Below are 14,618 nucleotides of genomic sequence, written 5' to 3' on the forward strand. Positions count from 1 at the left end.
CTAGTCACAGGAATTGTTACCCAAGATTACTCTGTGGCCCCAGAGCTTCCTCATGGCATTTTTCACCCCTGAGTTTCTGAGTGTAGATTAAAGGACTTAACATGGGTATTAATATAGTATAAAACATTGCCACTGCTTTGTTAATGGGGAAGGTGACCATGGGCCAAAGGTATATGGATATACAGGATACAAAGTATAGGACAACTAGAGTAACAAGGGAGGCACAGGTGGACAGAGCCTTATGCTCTCCTTTATTACTGTGAATTCTTAGGGAGTAAAGGATGAGGACATAGGAAGTGATAAGAGTAGAAAAAGAACAGACACATCAGCCCACTGTTGGTGGCAACAAAAAGTTCAGAGATGTGAGTGTCAGTGCAAGAGTGTTTATTTATTTATTTATTTATTTATTTTTTTAAGATTTTATTTATTTGACAGAGAGAGATCACAAGTAGACAGGCAGGCAGAGAGAGAGAGAGAGGGAAGCAGGCTTCCTGCTGAGCAGAGAGCCCGATGTGGGACTCGATCCCAGGACCCTGAGATCATGACCCGAGCCGAAGGCAGCGGCTTAACCCACTGAGCCACCCAGGCACCCCAGTGCAAGAGTGTTTAAGAGAGGGAAAAGGTCACAGTTGAAGTGGCCAATGACACTGGGGCCACAGAAGGGCAACCAGACCTTAAAAAGAATCAGAGTGTGAAGAAATCCCCCAGCCCTGGCCATGGCCACCAGAGGGCCACGCATTCTCCTCTTCATTGTGATCCTGTAGTGTAGGGACTTGCAGATGGCCATAGGCCATCATAGGCGGTCATAGGCCATCACCATGAGCAGGATGATCTCAGCTTCTCCAGAAAAATGCTTTGCAAAGAGCTGAGTCATGCACCAACTGAAGGAGGTAGTTTTCTTTTCAGTGACTAAAACAAATATCATTTTGGTAGCTATGGTAGAAGAGCAGTAGCTGTCTATGAAGGACAAGAAAGACAGAAAAAAAAATACATGGGGGATCCCGAGGCTCTGCTGGTGTTGATTGTCATGACTATGAGTAGGTTGCCTGCCACAGTGAGAAAGTAGATTACTATAAACATAGTGAACAAGAGTTTGTGCACATCTGGGTTGACAAAGGCTTATGAGAGTTATATTATCCAGTGCTGGTGTCTATGTGTTACTATAAAGTCTTCTGGAAAGAAGTTTGACCCCATGTAATAAGGGCTTTATAATTTGTCATGTCCAGGACTCCTTAGGTGTAGGAATCTATCCTAGATGAAAAATATGGACAAAAATTATGCATACAGGTTGTATTACATAGTTTTTTATGATAATAAGTGAACATAATCCAAATGTCTGCATAAAGATGGATAATTAAGTGAATTGTAGTTAGGAAATATCAGGTGGACATTGAAGTTAATTACAAGAAGAGTTCATAGTGTGGAAAGATTCTTCCACTATAATATTAAGTGCAAACCACAAAATATAAATCAGTTTATATATTATGATCCAAAAATGTCCAAAATGATATATCTCTATCTATCTATATATCATCTATAGAAGAGTATCTGAAAAAAGTACACTATAAAGATTAATAGTGCTTACTTGAATTATAAGTAGGGCAAATCATATTTTCCTAAATATGTTTTATCAAATTTTTCTTCAAATCCAATAGGTTACCTTAATAATGAGTGAAAGAAGTTATTAAGAGAAATATTATTTTCTTATGTCTGGTCTGCTTTCATAATATCTTGAGTGTCTGCTTTTCTTAATAGATTTCATAAGGTCATTCTTCATAAAAATTTGTGACAGTAGATACACATATTTATTTATTTATTTATTTATTTTTTAGGTAAAAAAGAATAATGCTTTATTTGGGGAGAAAAGTTAACTTACAAACAGAAGTGAAAATGCTTCCCAAGGATCCTTTACATTTAGGTAGAAAATAAAAGCATACTGTACTTTAATTTTTTATAAACCAGAAATCAAATTTTTTTTTTGTTTCTAGTGAGTAAAAGATCCATTTTTGAAAAATGTGTTTGGAGAGATTTGAAAAAAATCATAATTTTCCAAATTATATGAAATAGTAGTCTAGACAAATTTTTAAAAATTTCTTTTCAGCGTAACAGAATTCATTGATTTTGCACCACACCCAGTGCTCCATGCAATACGTGCACTCCATAATACCCACCACCTGGATCCCCCAACATCTCACCCCCTGCCACTTCAAAACCCTCAGGTTGTTTTTCAGAGTCCATAGTCTCTCATGGTTCACCTCCCTCTCCAATTTCCCTCAACTCCCTTCTCCTCTCCATCTCCCTATAACCTCTATGTTATTTGTTATGCTCCACAAATAAGCGAAACCATATGATAATTGACTTATTTCATTCAGCATAATCTCTTCCAGTCCCATCCATGTTGCTACAAAAGTTGGGTATTCATCCTTTCTGATGGAGGCATAATATTCCAGAGTGTATATGGACCACATCTTCCTTATCCATTCGTCCATTGAAGGGCATCTTGGTTCTTTCCACAGTTTGGCGACCATGGCCATTGCTGCTATAAACATTGGAGTACAGATGGCCCTTCCTTTCCTACATCTGTATCTTTGGGGTCAATACCCAGTAGTGCAATTGCAGGGTCATAGGGAAGCTCTATTTTTAATTTCTTGAGGAATCTCCACACTGTTCTCCAAAGTGGCTGCACCAACTTGCATTCCCACCAACAGTGTAAGAGGGTTCCCCTTTCTCCACATCCTCTCCAACACATGTTGTTTCCTGTCTTGCTAATTTTGGCCATTCTAACTGGCGTAAGGTGGTATCTCAATGTGGTTTTAATTTGAATCTCCCTGATGGCTAGTGATGATGAACATTTTTTCATGTGTCTGATAGCCATTTGTATGTCTTCATTGGAGAAGTGTCTGTTCATGTCTTCTGCCTATTTTCTGACATGATTATCTGTTTTGTGTGTGTTGAGTTTGAGGAGTTCTTTATAGATCCTGGATATCAACCTTTTGTCTGTACTGTCATTTGAAAATATCTTCTCCCATTCCGTGCGTTTGCCTTTTTGTTTTGTTGAATGTTTCTTTTGCTGTGCAGAAGCTTTTGATGTTGATGAAGTCCCAAAAGTTCATTTTCGCTTTTGTTTCCTTTGCCCTTGGAGACATATCTTGAAAGAAGTTGCTGTGGCCGATATCAAAGAGGTTACTGCCTATGTTCTCCTCTAGGATTCTAATGGATTCCTGTCTCACATTGAGGTGTTTTATCCATTTTGAGTTTATCTTTGTGTATGGTGTAAGAGAATGGTCGAGTTTCATTCTTCTACATATAGCTGTCCATTTTCCCAACACCATTTATTGAAAAGACTGTCTTTTTTTCACTGTATATTTTTTTCCTGCTTTGTCGAAGATTATTTGACCATAGAGTTGGGAGTCCATATCTGCGCTCTCTACTCTGTTCCACTGTCTATGTGTCTGTTTTTATGCCAGTACCATGCTGTCTTGGTGATCACAGCTTTGTAGTAAAGCTTGAAATCAGGTAACGTGATGCTCCCAGTTTTATTTTTGTTTTTCAACATTTCCTTAGCAATTCGGGTCTTTCTGATTCCATACAAATTTTTGGATTATTTGCTCCAGCTCTTTGAAAAATACTGGTGGAGTTTTGATCAGAATGGCATTTAAAGTATAGATTGCTCTAGGCAGTATAGACATTTTAACAATGTTTATTCTTCTGATCCAAGAGCATGGAATGGTCTTCCATCTTTTTGTGTCTTCTTCAATTTCTTTTGTGAGTGTTCTGTTTCCTCGAGTACAGATCCTTTACCTCTTTGGTTAGGTTTATTCCCAGGTATCTTACGGTTCTTGGTGCTATAGTAAATGGAATCGATTCTCTAATTTCCCTTTCTGTATTTTCATTGTTAGTGTATAAAAAAGCCACTGATTTCTGTATATTGACTTTGTATCCTGCCTCGTTACTGAATTGTTGTATGAGTTCTAGTAGTTTGGGGGTGGAGTCTTTTGGGTTTTCCATATAAAGTATCATGTCATCTACGAAGAGAGAGAGTTTGACTTCTTCATTGCCAATTTGGATACCTTTTATTTCTCTTTGTTGTCTGATTGCTGTTGCGAGGACTTCTAATACTATATTGAACAAAAGTGGTGAGAGAGGGCATCCTTGTCATGTTCCTGATCTCAATGGGAAGGCTGCAAGCTTTTTCCCATTGAGGATGCTATTTGCTGTGGGTCTTTCATAGAAAGATTTTATGAAGTTCAGGAATAATCCCTCTATCCCTATATTTTGAAACATTTTAATCAGGAACGGATGCTGGATTTTGTCAAATGCTTTTTCTGCATCAATTGAGAGGACCATGTGGTTCTTCTCTCTTCTCTTATTGATTTGTTCTATCACAATGATTGATTTGTGAATGTTGAACCATCCTTGTAACCCAGGGATGAATCCCACCTGGTCATGGTGGATATTCTTCTTAATGTGCTGTTGGATCCTGTTTGCTAAGATCTTGTTGAGAATCTTAGCATCCATATTCATCAGTGATATTGGTCTGAAATTCTCCTTTTTGGTAGGGTCTTTGCCTGGTTTGGGGATCAGGGTAATGCTGGCTTCATAAAAAGAGTCTGGAAGTTTTCCTTATGCTTCAATTTTCTGAAACAGCTTCAGGAGAATAGGTGTTATTTCTTCTTTGAAAGTTTGGTAGAATTCCCCAGGGAATCTGTTAGGTCCCGGGCTCTTGTTTTTTGGGAGGTTTTTTTTTTTTTTTTTTTTAAGATTTTATTTATTTATTTGTCAGAGAGAGAGAGGGAGAGAGAGCAAGCACAGGCAGACAGAATGGCAGGCAGAGGCAGAGGGAGAAGCAGGCTCCCCGATGAGCAAGGAGCCCGATGTGGGACTCGATCCCAGGACGCTGGGATCATGACCTGAGCCGAAGGCAGCTGCTTAACCAACTGAGCCACCCAGGCGTCCCTGGGAGGTTTTTGATCACTGTTTCAATCTCGTTACTAGATATCAGTCTATTCAAGTTGTCAGTTTCTTCCTGGTTCAATTTGGGGGAGTTTATAGTTTTCCAGGAATGCATCCATTTAATCTAGGTTGCTTAACTTATTGGCATATAACTGTTGATAATAACTTCTGATGATTGTTTCTACTTCCTTGGTGTTAGTTGTGATCTCTTCCTTTTTCATTCATAATTTTATGAATTTGGGCTTTCTCTCTCTCTTTTTTTTTTTTTTTTGGATTAGTGTGGCCAATGGTTTATTGATCTTATTGATTCTTTCTAAAAACCAGCTTCTAGTTTCATTGATATGTTCTACTGTATCTCTGGTTTCTGCCTCATTGATCTCTGCTCTAATTTTGATTATTTCCCTTCTTAAGTGTGGAGTTTGTTTGCTTTGTTGTTTATTCTCCAGTTCTTTAAGGTGTAGAGAGAGCTGGTGTTCTGGATTTTTCAATTTTTTTGAGGGAGGCTTGGATGGCTATGTATTTCCCCCTTAGGACGGTCTTTGCTGTATCCCATAGGTTTTGGACTGAAGTGTCTTCATTCTCATTGGTTTCCACGAATAGTTTCAGTTCTTCTTTCATCTCGTGGTTGATCCAAGCAATCTTAAGCAAGGTGGACTTTAGCTTGCAGGTGTTTGAGTTCCTTCCGAACTTTTCCTTGTGATTGAGCTCCAGTTTCAAAGCATTGTGATCTGAGAATGTGCAGGGAATAATCTCAGTCTTTTGGTATCGGTTGAGTCCTGATTTGTGACCCAGTATGTGATCTATTCTTGAGAAGGTTCCATGTGCACTTGAGAAGAATGGTTATTCCGTTGTTGTAGGGTGGAATGTTCTGTATATATCTATGAGGTCCATCTGGTCCAATGTGTCATTCAATGCTCTTGTTTCTTTTTGATTTTCTGCTTGGATGATCTGTCTATTACTGAGAGAGATGTGTTAAGATCTCCTACTATTAATGTATTCATATCAATATGACTCTTTATCTTGATTAACAGTTTTCTTATGTAATTGGCTGCTTCCATATTGGGGGCATAGATATTTACAATTGTTAGATCGTCTTGGTGGATAGTCCCTTTAAGAATGATGTAGTGTCCTTCTGTATCTCTGACTACAGTCTTTAGTTTAAAATCTAATTTGTCTAATATGAGAATCGCTACTCCGGCCTTCTTTTGAGGCCCATTGGCATGAAAGATGCTTCTCCATCCCTTAACTTTCAGTCTGGGTGTATCTTCAGGTTCAAAAATGGGTCTCTTGTTGACAACATATGGATGGGTCCTGTCGTTTTATCCAATCTGCAACCCTGTGTCATTTTATGGGCACATTTAGGCCATTCACATTGGGAGTGATTATTGATAGATATGTTTTTATTGACATCGTGTTACCTTTGAAGTCTTTCTTTCTGTAGATTGTCTCTATATTTCCATTCAATGCTATTCTTATGATTTTTCCCCTTTTATAGAACCCCCCCTTAATATTTCCTGTAGTGTCAGCTTGGTGGTCACATACACTTTTAAGCCTTGCGTGTCTTGGAAACTCTTTATCTCTCCATCCATTTTGAATGTCATTCTTGCTGGATAAAGTATTCTTGGCTGCATGTTCTTCTCATTTAGTGCCCTGAATATATCTTGCCAGCCCTTTCTGGCTTGCCAGGTCTCTGTGGACAGGTCTGATGTTATTCTGATGGGCTTTCCTCTGTAAGTAAGGAGCCTCTTTGTCCTAGCGGTTTTTAAGCGATTATATCTACAATTATGATTCCCCAATTTGACTATCAGGTGCTTGGATGTTTTTCTTGAATCTATAATCTTGGGTGGAGACCATTCGGCCTCTAGTACATGAACGCTGGTTCCATTCGTGAGATTGGGAAATTTTTCATGGAGAACTTGTTCCACTGTGTCTTCTAAACTTCTTTCTTTCTCCTCCCCATCAGGGATTCTAATAATTCTGACGTTGGAACATTTCATGGCATCATTTATTTCCCTGATTCTGTTTTCGTGGCTTCTAAGCTGTTTGTTCCAAGCTTCCTCTGGATCCTTTCTCTCTATCTGTTTTTCCTCCAGATCACTAATTCTATCTTCTGTCTTAGTTACCCTAGCTTTGAGAGAATTTAGATTAGATTGGAACTCATTGAGAGCATTGTGAACCTTATCCCTGTTAGCTTTCAGCTCTGACCTAACATTGTGGACATGATCTCTGGTTGTTTTCAGTTTGGCCCTAATCAGTTCCGTTTGGTCATCCATGGCTTTCTCCAAGCTAGCTATTCCCTGGATAATTGTTAGCCTGAATTCTCTTTCCGACATATTGTCTATGTTGATAGCCATTAGCTCTGTTGCAGAAGGCCCATCCTCTGTATTTTTCTTCTGTTGGGCATTCCTCCTCCTAGTCATTTTGGTGAGAGATGACTGAACGGATATAGCTGGATGTATTGACCATGGTGCAGTCAAGGTGCACCCTGGAACGCTTCTGAGCAATCAGGATTCCCCACCCAAATGAGAGAAAAAAGAAAAGAAAAAGAAAAAAAGAGAGAAAGAGAGAAAGACAGGAAAAAAAGGGAAGATAAAAGAGAAGGTTCAGCCTAAATGGGCCCCAAGGTAAGATTTAGGAAGTATACAAACAAAAACAGACAAACAAAAAGACTGATAAAAGTATATGACAAGAGAGAAAAAAAATATTATATATAATATATATATATATTATATATTATATAATATATATTTATAAGCCAATAAAGGAAGAACCTTGTCAAAAAGACCCCAAGTGTAAGATTTATATACTATCAGGACAAACACAAAAACAAAGAAACACTGGCAGAAGAAAATGATGGGAGAGTGATAATAAATTCTTAGTGTGGGCGAGGAAGGTTGTTTTGATTCTTCCTGGACGTATCTTGATATCTTTGTTAAAGGACTCAACTTTCCTAAGATAAAGGGGGGTTAAATGTTGGTTTACCTATAGGGGTAGCATTGATTGGGGAAAGGGGATTACCTTGAAGTTTAACTCTATATGAATATTAGAAAATAAAAATAAAAAAGGAATAAACTAGACTAAACTAAACTAAAATTTAAAAAAAAGAAATGTAAAAAATAGAAATGCAAAAGAAAAACAGGTGTATGAATCAAAAAGTTCAGGTTAGAAGGTTATTATGATGTTTGATGTACTGGACATCTCACTCACTGTGATGGTAAATAGGTTAAAAAATTATCTATATAAAAAATTAAAAGAAAATGAACGAGAATATTGGGAATGAATTAAAAATAAAAGTTTTATCTATGAAGTAGTGGTGGTTGTTCTCTTGTCTTTTTTTTTTTCTTTCCTGGTTGGCTTTCTGGGGGAGGGGCCTGCCACGTGGGTTTTCAGTCAATGGTGTTCCCTGAGTTAAGTCCTCCCACCCACCTCGAGGGGGTGGGCTCTGAGGAAACTGGTTTTTTCAGGCTTTTGTTCCCGGGAGGTTTTTATGTTTGTTCACTTTTTTTTTTTTTTTCCTTGCCTTGACTGCTTTTGATGGTTTTTCTAGGTTTAGAGGATAGCAAACTGCACCCTGACCTCCCTCTCAGAGAGAAGCCTCAGTCTGGCTGCAGAGCTCAAATAAATTCCTCCTTGGCTGCTGGCAGAGCAGGTTCCGTGTCGCGGTCCCTGGGGATGCAGGCTCTTCTGTTTGTACCCAAAACCATGGCAGTGGCAGCTGTTTGGGCAGCTCCAGACCGCCAGAGAGGTTCCAAGCAGTGATTGCACACTGAGATTTTTCCCGCTGGCCCAGGCTGGGAGTGCCTGGTCTTTCTGGGTCTAAGAGCACCGGGCTTGCCCGCACCTCTCTCAGGGGAGTGTGTGGGGTGTGCGCACGCGCGTCTTAGGCTCTAGTGGAATGGCGCGGGTCTAAGAGCACGGGGGGTGGGGGGGGGTGGGGGGGTGGGGGGGATGGGGGGGTGGGGGGGGGTGGGGGGGTGGGAGGTGCGTCTCAGGCTCTGTAGCACCTGCCCTCTGGCTCTGGAGCCTCTGCATTCTGGCGAGGATCCCAGCCCCTCACATGAGCCGAACTCCACACGATCTCGGGCGCCCTGGCGGCTCAGGACCAAGACCTGGCTTCTCTGCTGCACTCTCTCTGGCTCAGTGCCAGGGGAGGCTGTCCTGGGTCTGGGAACTTAAGCCCCTGTCCCTAGCTGCCCGGATTCCTGCAATTTCCCCCTGCGATCCATTGCTCTCTTTGAGTGCTTTCAACCAGACTCCAAGTTAATGCTGGTCCCCAGACGCAGGGCACTCTTGGATTGGGGTATTACTTTCCAATCAGTTGCCTCTGGTGGCTCCCTCCCCCTTTTGTTTATCTTCTGATATCAGTCCGACGTTCCCATTCCACTTTACCTGCCCACTGGCGTCTTCTGCCCCTGTAGAGATCTAGACGTGTATAATTCTGGTCTCAGGCTGTATTCATGGGTGATCGGAGTTCTTTGGAAGGTAATCAGCTCACTTTAGGGTACAGGTTGAAAAGGCGCCTCCTCCTACTTCCCCGCCATCTTGTCTCCGAGCAATCTATACTTTTAATGCCATTCCAATCACAATTCCACCAGGATTTTTCAAAGAGCTGGAGCAAATAATCCAAAAATTTGTATGGAATCAGAAGAGACCCCGAATCGCTAAGGATATGTTGAAAAACAAAAATAAAACTGGCGGCATCATGTTACCTGATACCAAGCTTTACTATAAAGCTGTGATCACTAAGACAGCATGGTGCTGGCATAAAAACAGACACATAGACCAGTGGCACAGAGTAGAGAGTCCAGATATGGACCCTCAAATCTATGGTCAAATAATCTTTGGCAAAACAGGAAAAAATATACAGTAGAAAAAAGACAGTCTCTTCAATAAATGGTGCTGGGAAAACTGGGCAGCTATATGTAGAAGGATGAAACTCGACCATTCTCTTACACCGTACACAAAGATAAACTCAAAATGGATAAAAGACCTCAACATGAGACAGGAACCCATCAGAATCCTAGAGGAGAACATAGGCAGTAACCTCTTTGATATCAGCCACAGCAACTTCTTTCAAGATATGTCTCCAAGGGCAAAGGAAACAAAAGCGAAAATGAACTTTTGGGACTTCATCAACATCAAAATCTTCTGCACAGCAAAGGAAACAGTCAACAAAACAAAGGCAACCCAAGGAATGGGAGAAGATATTTGCAAATGGCAGTACAGACAAAAGGTTGATATTCAGGATCTATAAAGAACTTCTCAAACTCAACACACACAAAACAGATAATCATGTCAGAAGATGGGCAGAAGACATGAACAGACACTTCTCCAATGAAGACATACAAATGGCTATCAGACACATGAAAAACTGTTCATCATCACTAGCCATCAGGGAGATTCAAATGAAAACCACATTGAGATACCACCTTATCCCAGTTAGAATGGCCAAAATTAGCAAGACAGGAAACAACGTGTGTTGGAGAGGATGTGGAGAAAGGGGAACCCTCTTACACTGTTGGTGGGAATGCAAGTTGGTGCAGCCACTTTGGAGAACAGTGTGGAGATTCCTCAAGAAATTAAAAATAGGGGCGCCTGGGTGGCTCAGTGGGTTAAAGCCTCTGCCTTCAGCTCAGGTCATGATCCCCGGGTCCTGGGATCGAGCCCCGCATCGGGCTCTCTGCTCAGCAGGGAGCCTGCTTCCTCCTCTCTCTCTGCCTGCCTCTCTGCCTACTTGTAATCTCTGTCTGTCAAATAAATAAATAAAATCTTAAAAAAAAAAGAAATTAAAAATAGAACTTCCCTATGACCCTGCCATTGCACTACTGGGTATTGACCCCAAAGATACAGATGTAGTGAAAGGAAGGGCCATCTGTACCCCAATGTTTATAGCAGCAATGGCCATGGTCGCCAAACTGTGGAAAGAACCAAGATGCCCTTCAATGGATGAATGGATAAGGAAGATGTGGTCCATATACACAATGGAGTATTATGCCCTCATCAGAAAGGATGAATACCCAACTTTTGTAGCAACATGGATGGGACTGGAAGAGGTTATGCTGAGTGAAATAAGTCAAGCAGAGAGAGTCAATTATCATATGGTTTCACTTATTTGGTTTCACTTATTTTATTTATTTCACTTATTTCACATAACAAATAGCATGGAGGACAAGGGGAGTTAGAGTGGAGAAGGGAGTGGAGGGAAATTGGAAGGGGATGTGAACCATGAGAGCCTATGGACTCTGAAAAACAATCTGAGTGTTTTGACAGGGCGGGGGGTGGGAGGTTGGGGGAACCTGGTGGTGGGTATTGGAGAGGGCATGGATTGCATGGAGCAATGGGTGTGGTGCAAAAAACAATGAATACTGTTATGCTGAAAAAAATAAAAGTATATGACAAGAGAAAATAGTATATATAAAAGCAAAACAAACAAAAAAAGAACCTCATCAAAAAGAACCCCAAGTATAAGATTTATATACTATGAGGACAAACACAAATACACAGAATCACTGGTGGAAGAAAAAGATGGCAGAGTGGTTATGAATTCTCAGTGTGGGTGATGAAGCTTATTTTGATTCTTCCTGGATGTATCTTGATATCTTTGTTAAAGACTCAACCTTCCTAAGATAAAGGGGGATTAAAATTGGTTTACTAAGGGGTAGCATTGATTGGGGGAAGGGGATTACCTTGAAGTTTAACTCTATATGAATATAAAAAAATAAAAATAAAAAAAGAATAAACTAATCTAAACTAAACTAAAATTTAAAAAAAAATTAAAAAATGGAAAAGCAAAGGAAAAACATGGGTATATGTACCAAAAATTTCAGGTTAAAATCTTATTACAGAATTTGATGTACTGGACATCTCACTGTGATGATAAATAGGTTTAAAAATTATCTATATAAACAATTAAAAGAAAATGAACGAGAATATTGGGAATGAATTAAAAATAAAAGTTGTATCTATGAAGTAGTGGTGGTTATTCTCTTGTCTTTTTTTTTTTTCCAGTTCCTTTCTGGGAGAGGGGCCTGCTGCGTGGGTTTTCAGGCTGTGTTGCCTGAGTTAAGTCCTCCTGCCCCCCTCAAGGGGGTGGGCTCTGAGGAATCCGTTTCTTCAGGCTTTTGTTCTCTGGAGGTTTTTGTTTGCTTGTTTGTTTGTTTTCTCTCACCTTGACAGCTTTTGATGGCTTTTGGAGGTTTAGAGGAAAGCAAACTGCACCCAGAACTCCCTCTCAGAGAGAAGCCTCAGTCTGTTCCCCTCTGGGTGCTCCAGAACACATAAGTTCCCCCTCAGCCGCTGGCATAGCACGTTCTGAGTCATGGTCCCTTGGGACACAGGAACTCCTGCTTGTACCCAAAACCACGACAGCAGTGGCTGTTTGGGTAGCTCCAGACTGCCAGAGAGGCCCCCAAACAGCAATAGCACACTGAGATTTTCCTGCTGGCCCAGGCTGGGAGTGCCTAGACTTCCTGGGTCCGAGAGCGCCAGGCTGGTGCCTGCACGCACCTCTTTCAGGGGAGGGTGTGGGACGTGACTCAGACTCTGGTAGTGTGGTGCGGTGCATGTGTGGGGACTGCAAAAAGGCTGTGCTTCTGCCTGTTGGCGAGGCTCTCAGTCCCTCGTGGGAGCTGCACCCCACATGCTCTCAGAGGCGCTCGCAGCTCAGGGACCAAGACTTGGTTTCTTCCTCACACTCTCTGGCTCAGCGCCAGGGGTGGCTGTCCTGGATCTGGGGACTTAAGCCCCTGTCCCTAATCGCCCTGATTCCCACAATTTCCCCCCACCATCCTTTGCTCTTTTTTGAGTGCTTTCAACCAGACTCCAAGTTATTACTGGTCCCCAGTCGCAGGGCACTCTCGTATTGGGGTATTACTTTCCAATGGGTCACTTCTCGTGGCTCCCTCCCCCTTTTGTTCATTGTCCAATATCAGTCCGATGTTCCCAATCTGCTTTACCTGTCCACTGGCATCTTCTGCCCCTGTAGAAATCCAGACTTGTATAATTCTAATCTCAGGCTGGTTTCATGGAATTCTTTGGTAGGTAATCAGCTCACTTCAGGGTACAGGTTGAAGCGTGTCTCCTCCTATTTCCCCACCATCTTGTCTCCTCAGGTACACATATTTAAATGTAACCCACCTTATGTTGATGGCTGAGGAGTAGGAGACCTTAGTTTTTGTCTAGTTCCAGGAATTCTGCTAGATAGCTAGCAAATCATTCTGAACACCTGTGAACTCAACTGGAATCTAAGAAAGAAATAACTGCAACTCTATAAATAGAAAAGCGACCACATTCTGCGAAAATGATAAGATGAAAAAAAAAAACTCCTCAAAAAAGATACAAGAATCAGTACTGGCTGCCAAGATCCTAATCAGTGTGGACATAGGTAAAATGTTGGACTAGACTCAGAATAATGATTATAAAGATACTAGCTGAGCTTGGAAAAGCATAGAAGACACTAGAGAATCTTCCTCTAATTGACTTATTTCACTTGGCATAACACCCTCTAGTTCCATCCATGTCATTGCAATTGGCAAGATTTCATTTTTTGATGGCTGACTCCTGTGTGTGTGTGTGTGTGTTTTTGTGTGTATATATACCACCTTTTCTTCATCCATACATTGGTTGATGAACATCTGGGATCTTTCCATAGTTTGGCTATTATGGACATTGCTATTATAAGCATTGGGTGCAGGTGCCCCTGTGAGTCACTACATTTGTATCTTTGGGGTAAATACCTAGTAGAGCAATTGCTCAGTCATAGGGTAGCTCTATTTTCAACTCTTTGAAAAAACATACTGTTTTCCAGAGTGGCTGCACCAGCTTTCATTCCCACCAACAGTGTAAGAGGGTTCCCCTCTCTCTGCATCCTTGCAAACATCTGTCATTTCCTACCTTGTTAGTTTTACCTATTCTGACTGGTGTGAGGGGTACCTCTGGTGTAGTTTTTGATTTTTATTTTACTGATGCTGAGTGATGTTGAGCATTATGTCTCTTTTGGATGTCTTCTTTGGAGAAATGTCTGTTCACGTCTTCTGCCCATTTCTTGATTGGATTATTTGTTCTTTGGGTGTTGGGTTTGATAAGTTCTTTATAGATTTTGGATAATAGTCCTTTATGTGTTATGTCATTTGCAAATATCTTCTCCCATTCTGTCAGTTGTCTTTTGGTTTTGTCGATAATTTTCTTTGCTGTGCAAAAGCTTTTTATCATGATGAAGTCCCAATAGTTCACATTTGTCTTTGTTTCCCTTGCCTTTGGAGACATGTTTAGCAAGAAGTTTCTGCACCCAAGGTGGAAGAGGTTGCTGCATGTGTTCTTCTCTAGGATTTTGATGCATTCCTGTCTCACATTTTGGTCTTTCATTAGTTTTGAGTCTATTTTTTTGGTATGGTGTGAGGAAAAGGTACAGTATCATTCTGCATGTGGTGGTCCCATTTTCTGAAAACCATTTGTTGAAGAGACTGCCTTTTTTAAAATTTCAATCTTCTTCTTTTTTTAAATTTCTTTTCAGTGTAACAGTATTCATTTTTTTTCCTTTTTTTAATTTTTAATTTTTTCAGCATAACAGTATTCATTATTTTTGCACCACACCCAGTGCTCCAGGCAATCCGTGCCCTCTACAATACCCACACCTAGATCCCCCAACCTCCCACACCCTGCCCCTT

At 40.8% G+C, this 14,618-nt stretch overlaps 1 pseudogene; it reads right to left on the minus strand.

Moving 5' to 3' along the window:
• LOC125079811 (olfactory receptor 4C5-like) lies at positions 1–12,517 on the minus strand (annotated as a pseudogene).
• Positions 12,518–14,618: the final 2,101 nt, after the last annotated feature.

Source organism: Lutra lutra, chromosome 10, assembly GCF_902655055.1.
Source record: "Lutra lutra chromosome 10, mLutLut1.2, whole genome shotgun sequence".
Classification (NCBI taxonomy): Eukaryota; Metazoa; Chordata; class Mammalia; order Carnivora; family Mustelidae; genus Lutra; species Lutra lutra.